This window comes from Babylonia areolata, chromosome 4 (assembly GCF_041734735.1).
Source record: "Babylonia areolata isolate BAREFJ2019XMU chromosome 4, ASM4173473v1, whole genome shotgun sequence".
NCBI lineage: Eukaryota > Metazoa > Mollusca > Gastropoda > Neogastropoda > Buccinidae > Babylonia > Babylonia areolata.
In genome coordinates this window covers 58,612,158-58,621,309 of record NC_134879.1, presented here as the reverse complement: position 1 = coordinate 58,621,309, position 9,152 = coordinate 58,612,158, and the positions used below count along the sequence as shown (strand labels likewise).

General features: G+C 44.5%; 1 protein-coding gene across 2 annotated transcripts in view; it reads right to left on the bottom strand.

Moving 5' to 3' along the window:
* LOC143281337 (sodium-dependent phosphate transport protein 2B-like) overlaps positions 1-708 on the bottom strand; it is a 56,431-nt gene extending 55,723 nt beyond the window's left edge. For both annotated transcript variants that reach the window (XM_076586538.1, XM_076586539.1), the window contains exon 1: positions 553-708. The gene's annotated coding sequence lies outside the window, so the exon portion shown is untranslated. The remainder of the gene's footprint in view (positions 1-552) is intronic.
* Positions 709-9,152: the final 8,444 nt, after the last annotated feature.

Below are 9,152 nucleotides of genomic sequence, written 5' to 3'. Positions count from 1 at the left end.
GAACGGCAAGCTAAGACTGAGAGAAGGGGGACATCAGCACTCTTTACGTCACAGCCAGGGGGTGGGCGGTGGGGGGTGGGGGTGGCAGTCTGTCACCAGCTGCGATTGTGGGGCAGCTAGGGTTTCACTTTCAGTGAGAAAGTTTGGGAAAGGGGGGTAGGGGAAGGGATCGACTTGGCCGAGTTCAGTGCGCGGTTTCGTTGATCAGGCGCGTGTCTGGTCTTATTTGCACACCGCCTTGTGTTGAAGCGAGTCAAGGGATGCAGACAAACATTAGCTGTGTCTGAACATGGAGCACACTAAACCCCCTCACCCTCACCCTCCTTTTTCTTCTCTCAGTGCTTCACACAGCTTCGCTTTTAGTTTAAAGGTTAAAGGTCCGATCCTGCGACTTGCACCTGATTTAAAGTCCTAGCCAGTTCTCCCCGAACTTTGGATCACCTTGCCTTGGATAAAGTGGCCGGTTTCCAGATACTTAATCTGAAACTAAGAAATGAGACTGACGACGGTCGGTTAGGTTTCCTCTTTAGGCACACAGTTGAGATGACTGACCTGTTGGCGATGGCCTTTAAATTCAGTCCAAGTTGACTCAGTGCTCACTGGGGGTCTGGGACCTAGTACAAGTGTCTTGCTCAGTTGGGAATCCGGTTGACTGTCCAATGCCTGCTGATTGCTGTGGGACTGCTTTTTATACCTGGCCGCCCCAACACCACACGGAACAACCGGCGACACGGCGCAGTCAGTGACACAGTGACGGTCCACGGGAAGGGGATGGGGGGTCGTGGTGAAGGGGGGGGGGGGGGGGGGGGGGGGGGGGGGGGGGAACCACCGCACAATGATACAATGACATCACTTGTTGAGGGAAGGCGGGAGGGGTGGTGGTGGTGGTGGTGTGGAGCGGTGTTTATGTCGTGGTGGTGGGTGGGGGAAAGGAGGTGGGGGTGGGGGAGGAATGGAGAGGGGAGGCGGGAGGGGTGGTGGTGGTGGTGGGGAGCGGCGTTTATGAAGTAGTGGTGGGTGGGGGAAAGGAGGCCCATGGGGATGGGGGAGGAATGGAAGGCGGGCAGCACACTTGAGTGCTTGCTCAACAGCTTGGCTCTGAACAACAGACTCTAGTGAAAGGGCCAGTGACTTTCTACTACTCTGTTGGGCTAGACTGCAGTGAAGTGGGGGAGGAGGGGAGGTGGGGGAGGGGGTGGAAGGAGAAGGCAGGAGGGCTTTGTGACGAGACTGGATGGATGGATGGGTGGATGGATGAGTGGATGGATGGGTGGATGGATGATGGATGGATAGATAACTGAATGAATGAATGATGAATGAATAGACAGGTGCAAGAAGAAGAAGAGTTTACTTTGTATAGCACGCTTTTCATATAGATTTTTTTTTATTGGTTTAAACATTTTTAAAGGTCATCACACACAGCAAAACACTCATCGTAAATATCATACATCACAGTGTCTAACTGATCGACATATCATAATACTGAAAACTGATATCATAATACATAAAACCGGCAAAGGGACAAAAACCTGACCCATTACATTATTCGAAAAGTGGACAAAACCCCGAGTCGTATATATAAAACAAACTAAAGGATGCTGTGCAATATTTGCTCAGTGATAGCGAACATGTCTTTACATCTTTTTTATTTATTTTCTTCGTCTCTACGCTAAATGCATGGCGAGTAAAAAGCACACACCTACACCTACATAACGCTGACGGTGACGTGACTGGTGATCTGTCTACTGTACATTGTCACGCTATAAGAGAGCAGACTAGAAACCCCCACCCAGCCCAGCACTAACACCCAGACAACACAAACACAGGCTACAACAATTCAGGGTTCACATACATCTATTTAATCACACACAGAGCTTGCCAAACAAACAATAACTTGTACAGACCCTCTCCATGTACAAAGGGTCCTGTACCAACTTGTACAGACCCTTCTCCACACGTACAAAGGGCCCTGTACCAACTTGTACAGACCCTCCTCCACACGTACAAAGGGTCCTGTACCAACTTGTACAGACCCTTCTCCACACGTACAAAGGGTCCTGTACCAACTTGTACAGACCCTCCACACGTACAAAGGGTCCTGTATCAACTTGTACAGACCCTCCTCCACACGTACAAAGGGTCCTGTACCAACTTGTACAGACCCTTCTCCACACGTACAAAGGGTCCTGTACCAACTTGTACAGACCCTTCAAACGTACAAATGTCTGTACCAACTTGTACAGACCCTCCTCCACACGTACAAAGGGCCCTGTACCAACTTGTACAGACCCTCTTCCACACGTACAAAGGGCCCTGTACCAACTTGTACAGACCCTCCTCCACACGTACAAAGGGCCCTGTACCAACTTGTACAGACCCTCCTCCACACGTACAAAGGGTCCTGTACCAACTTGTACAGACCCTCCACACGTACAAAGGGCCCTGTATCAACTTGTACAGACCCTCCTCCACACGTACAAAGGGCCCTGTATCAAGTTGTACAGACCCTTCTCCACACGTACAAAGGGCCCTGTACCAACTTGCACAGACCCTTCAAACGTACAAATGTCTGTACCAACTTGTACAGACCCTCCTCCACACGTACAAAGGGCCCTGTACCAACTTGTACAGACAACTCCTCCTCACGTACAAAGGGCCCTGTACCAACTTGTACAGACCCTCCTCCACACGTACAAAGGGCCCTGTACCAACTGTTGGTACAGACCCTCCTCCACACGTACAAAGGGCCCTGTACCAACTTGTACAGACCCTCCTCCACACGTACAAAGGGCCCTGTACCAACTTGTACAGACCCTCCACACGTACAAAGGGCCCTGTATCAACTTGTACAGACCCTCCTCCACACGTACAAAGGGTCCTGTACCAACTTGCACAGACCCTCCTCCACACGTACAAAGGGTCCTGTACCAACTTGCACAGACCCTCCTCCACACGTACAAAGGGTCCTGTACCAACTTGTACAGACCCTCCTCCACACGTACAAAGGGTCCTGTACCAACTTGTACAGACCCTCCTTCACACGTACAAAGGGCCCTGTACCAACTTGTACAGACCCTCCACACGTACAAAGGGCCCTGTACCAACTTGTACAGACCCTCCTTCACACGTACAAAGGGTCCTGTACCAACTTGTACAGACCCTCCTTCACACGTACAAAGGGTCCTGTACCAACTTGTACAGACCCTCCACACGTACAAAGGGTCCTGTACCAACTTGTACAGACCCTCCTCCACACGTACAAAGGGTCCTGTACCAACTTGTACAGACCCTCCTCCACACGTACAAAGGGCCCTGTACCAACTTGTACAGACCCTCCACACGTACAAAGGGTCCTGTACCAACGTGTACAGACCCTCCTCCACACGTACAAAGGGTCCTGTACCAACTTGTACAGACCCTCCACACGTACAAAGGGTCCTGTACCAACTTGTACAGACCCTTCACACGTACAAAGGGTCCTGTACCAACTTGTACAGACCCTCCTCCACACGTACAAAGGGTCCTGTACCAACTTGTACAGACCCTCCTCCACACGTACAAAGGGTCCTGTACCAACTTGTACAGACCCTCCACACGTACAAAGGGCCCTGTACCAACTTGTACAGACCCTCCTCCACACGTACAAAGGGTCCTGTACCAACTTGTACAGACCCTCCACACGTACAAAGTGCCCTGTACCAACTTGTACAGAAAGCAGAAACACTTGCTGGCGTCAGGAGCGGTGAAATGCAAAACAGATTCCTTTCAAAAGGTTAGAAGCACGGAGTTTTTTTTTCTGAGGGACAGGGGTATAAGGAGTTCCAGGTATTGGGGCCAAGGACAGAAACATATGTATTCTTTTCGACCAAAAGCCTGAAGGGAGAACGAGGGAACTGTCAGCAGAGCGGCCTCAACAGGCGTGGTGTCCTCGGAGGGGAGGCATAGAGAGGAGATCTAAAAGGTGGTGGTGCATGGGCCGTAAGTTATGTGGTCTGTGCACTGGCTTTCTTCTTCTTCTTTTTCTCTGTGAGTTGATTTCTTCTTCTTGTTCACTGTGAGTTGATTTCCTCTTCTTCTTCTTCTTCTTCTTCTTTTTCTCTGTGAGTTGATTTCTTCTTCTTCTGATTTAAACAAAATTTATTCAGTAAATATGTCACACATGTACAGATAGACAGCGGAGCAACAACAAGCTATCAGCTTATATCGTGCTCAGGAATTGATTAAATACATTTGTTTCGTTTGACGGCTGGTGGACGGTACACAATTGCAATTATGTTAAAATACACATTTTCCAACTGCATATAAGCGACAGTCATTGCAGACATACATTGTTTCCCCCTTTTTTCCCTTCTTTTTTTTCCCTCTCTTTTTCCTTGAGCCGCCTTGGAGATAAATATATTTAAAGAATTTACAATGAATATAAACATCATTTTTAAGATACGTTGTTCACACAACAGAAAGCAGAAAAAGGTAAGAAAAACAAGTTAGTGAATAAGATAAGAAATGAGAGAAGAAAAAGAAAAAAAAGAGAAGAAAAAACAAGAAAAAATATACACATGGAGAGGGAATAACATTACACATAATCGTACTTGATTAGACGGACTAGACAGGAAGTATGGAAAGATTACATGTCCAATGTAGAAGATAGAGTTGGTCACACCTACACACCTAGAACAGTGCATACTTAAAATCTTCTTCTTCTTCTTCTTCTTCTCCGTGACTTGATTTCTCTTTCCACCACAAATTCTTTCCTTCTACTTTTGTTTCACCTTATCTATATTTCAGTTTTTTTTTTAAATTCACGTATGGTCTGTTTTGTTACTTGTAGTTGTGAAGACATCCATCATGTACTGAAGACATCCATCACACACTGAAGACATCCATCATGTACTGAAGACATCCATCACACACTGAAGACATCCATCATGTACTGAAGACATCCATCACACACTGAAGACATCCATCACACACTGAAGACATCCATCACACACTGAAGACATCCATCATGTACTGAAGACATCCATCACACACTGAAGACATCCATCACACACTGAAGACATCCATCATGTACTGAAGACATCCATCACACACTGAAGACATCCATCACACACTGAAGACATCCATCATGTACTGAAGACATCCATCACACACTGAAGACATCCATCACACACTGAAGACATCCATCATGTACTGAAGACATCCATCACACACTGAAGACATCCATCACACACTGAAGACATCCATCACACACTGAAGACATCCATTACACACTGAAGACATCCATCATGTACTGAAGACATCCATCACACACTGAAGACATCCATCACACACTGAAGACATCCATCACACACTGAAGACGCAGACGTATCAGGACAGAGCTTTGTACACGATTTTCCTGTTGTTCGTTTTGTCCTTAGTTGTGTGGTGTATTGCGATAAGTTCCGAACTGAAAAGGGATAGTGTTTAAATCAAGGAATGTGGTCATCCATGGTAGCTAAATGGTTGCGGAATAAAGAGTAAAAGCGCTTTCATTTCACAGATCATTTTTGTTGTTGCATTGAATAGGATAAAATATAATTCTACTCAGTGCCTCCCCCCCCCTCCCCCTCATTTCTGCTCGCCCGTCTATGTAATTAGAGTCAGTCAATGGCAGCAACCTCCCGTACAGGTAGAGCAATGACAAACAAATCAGTAGACACCATTCATCATACAACACGTTACGTATTCCAGGAAAAGAGGGCTGAGTAAGTGTTTCGTTGCTAACAGTGAACAGTAAGTGTTTCGTTGCTAACAATGAACAGTAAGTGTTTCGTTGCTAACAGTGAACAGTAAGTGTTTCGTTGCTAACTGTGAAAAGAACAGTAAGTGTTTCGTTGCTAACTGTGAAAAGAACAGTAAGTGTTTCGTTGCTAACGGTGAACAGTAAGTGTTTCGTTGCTAACAGTGAACAGAAATGAGCAGTCCCGTGGGTCATACACCGATTTCCAGTCAGCCCTGTCGTTTCCATGCTGACACGTCGCGCTGTTCACAGAACGCCCCTTGTGGCAGTGAACAGGGGGGGGGGGGGAAACAGGGAGAGAAGAGCCATCGGTCTGTACTAAAGCCGACTGCCAGGGCCACAAACTGGTTGCCAACGAGACGGACTATCACTGAGAGTTCCACTTCTCCGCCAGACATGTCAATTGCCCCGACTGAATGACTCTTCCATGGACGCTGTCAAAACCTGATTGCCTGAAGGACAAGGGGGGACAGAGTGTTTCCACCTGTCCGCCAGACGGTTCAGTTGTCCCGACAGCGCAGTCACCCTTCAATGGACACGGTCAAAGCCTGTGGTGCTTGTCTGAAGGAGAAGGCTTGAGAGCGGTCCACTTGTCCGCCAGCAGAAGTCAGGTATCCCGGACAGTCACACAGATGGGTGTGTCCAGTCCTGTCACTGGGAAGCTGAGTGCAGAGTTTTCACAATGCCTCCATCAAGACATGCCTCCATCATGACATGCCTCCATCAGACACTGGTCTGAAAACAGGGAGACACAGCTAGAGGGGGAGTGGGCGCGCACGAATTCACACACACACACACACACACACACACACACACACACACACACACACACACACACATTGACACACACGCGCACACAAAAACAGACACACATACACCCACACACACACACACACAGATACACACATACAAACACACACACTCAGACAGACAGACAGACACAGACACACAAACACACAGACAGACACACACACACACACACACACACACTCACACAGACAGACACAGACACAGACACACACACACACACACAGAGGCAGACAGACACAGACACAGACAGACAAACAGACAAACAAACACACACACACACACACACACACACACACACACACACACACACACACCCACACACACACAGATTAGCAAAATTTCCAGAAACAAATTTCGTCATCGTCGCGCACTTGGTGACTGTTGAGCAGTAGTGACTGCCCCACCACTGTGCTCAGTGCTCCAACAACAGGTGACCTTGGTGACTGTTGAGCAGTAGTGACTGCCCCACCACTGTGCTCAGTGCTCCAACAACAGGTGACCTTGGTGACTGTTGAGCAGTAGTGACTGCCCCACCACAGTGCTCAGTGCTCCAACAACAGGTGACCTTGGTGACTGTTGAGCAGTAGTGACTGCCCCACCACAGTCAGTGCTCCAACAACAGGTACACGTGTGTTTACTATATGTGACTCACAGTCCACCGCGGTGCTTGGAAGATCACAGAGAGGAAAACTTCAACATTGTCTATTAATAAAGACCGTTAACTGAGTGGGAATAAAACAACATTGTCCATTAATATAGACCGTTAACTGTGAGTGGGAATAAAACAACATTGTCTATTAATAAAGACCGTTAACTGTAAGTGGAGATAAAACAACATTGTCTATTAATAAAGACCGTTAACTGTAAGTGGAGATAAAACAACATTGTCTATTAATAAAGACCGTTAACTGAGTGGGAATAAAACAACATTGTCTATTAATAAAGACCGTTAACTGAGTGGGGATAAAACAACATTGTCTATTAATAAAGACCGTTAACTGAGTGGGGATAAAACAACATTGTCTATTAATAAAGACCGTTAACTGTAAGTGGAGATAAAACAACATTGTCTATTAATAAAGACCGTTAACTGAGTGGGAATAAAACAACATTGTCTATTAATAAAGACCGTTAACTGTGAGTGGGAATAAAACAACATTGTCTATTAATAAAGACCGTTAACTATGAGTGGAGATAAAACAACATTGTCTATTAATAAAGACCGTTAACTGTAAGTGGAGATAAAACAACATTGTCTATTAATAAAGACCGTTAGCTGTAAGTGGGGATAAAACAACATTGTCTATTGATAAAGACCGTTAACTGTAAGTGGAGATAAAACAACATTGTCTATTAATAAAGACCGTTAACTGTAAGTGGAGATAAAACAACATTGTCTATTAATAAAGACCGTTAACTGAGTGGGAATAAAACAACATTGTCTATTAATAAAGACCGTTAACTGTAAGTGGGGATAAAACAACATTGTCTATTAATAAAGACAGTTAACTGAGTGAGAATAAAACAACATTGTCTATTAATAAAGACCGTTAACTGTAAGTGGAGATAAAACAACATTGTCTATTAATAAAGACAGTTAACTGAGTGAGAATAAAACAACATTGTCTATTAATAAAGACCGTTAACTGTAAGTGGGGATAAAACAACATTGTCTATTAATAAAGACAGTTAACTGAGTGAGAATAAAACAACATTGTCTATTAATAAAGACCGTTAGCTGTAAGTGGAGATAAAACAACATTGTCTATTAATAAAGACCGTTAACTGTGAGTGGGGATAAAACAACATTGTCTATTAATAAAGACCATTAACTGTGAGTGGGGATAAAACAACATTGTCTATTAATAAAGACCGTTAGCTGTAAGTGGGGATAAAACAACATTGTCTATTAATAAAGACCGTTAGCTGTAAGTGGAGATAAAACAACATTGTCTATTAATAAAGACCGTTAACTGTGAGTGGGGATAAAACAACATTGTCTATTAATAAAGACCGTTAACTGTAAGTGGAGATAAAACAACATTGTCTATTAATAAAGACCGTTAACTGTGAGTGGGGATAAAACAACATTGTCTATTAATAAAGACCGCTAGCTGAGTGGGGATAAAACAACATTGTCTATTAATAAAGACCGTTAACTATGAGTGGAGATAAAACAACATTGTCTATTAATAAAGACCGTTAGCTGAGTGGGGATAAAACAACATTGTCTATTAATAAAGACCGTTAGCTGAGTGGGGATAAAACAACATTGTCTATTAATAAAGACCGTTAATTATGAGTGAGAATAAAACAACATTGTCTATTAATAAAGACCGTTAGCTGAGTGGGGATAAAACAACATTGTTTATTAATAAAGACCGTTAACTGTAAGTGGGAATAAAACAACATTGTCTATTAATAAAGACCGTTAACTGTGAGTGAGGATAAAACAACATTGTCTATTAATAAAGACCGTTAATTATGAGTGAGGATAAAACAACATTGTCTATTAATAAAGACCGTTAACTGTGAGTGGGAATAAGACAACATTGTCTATTAA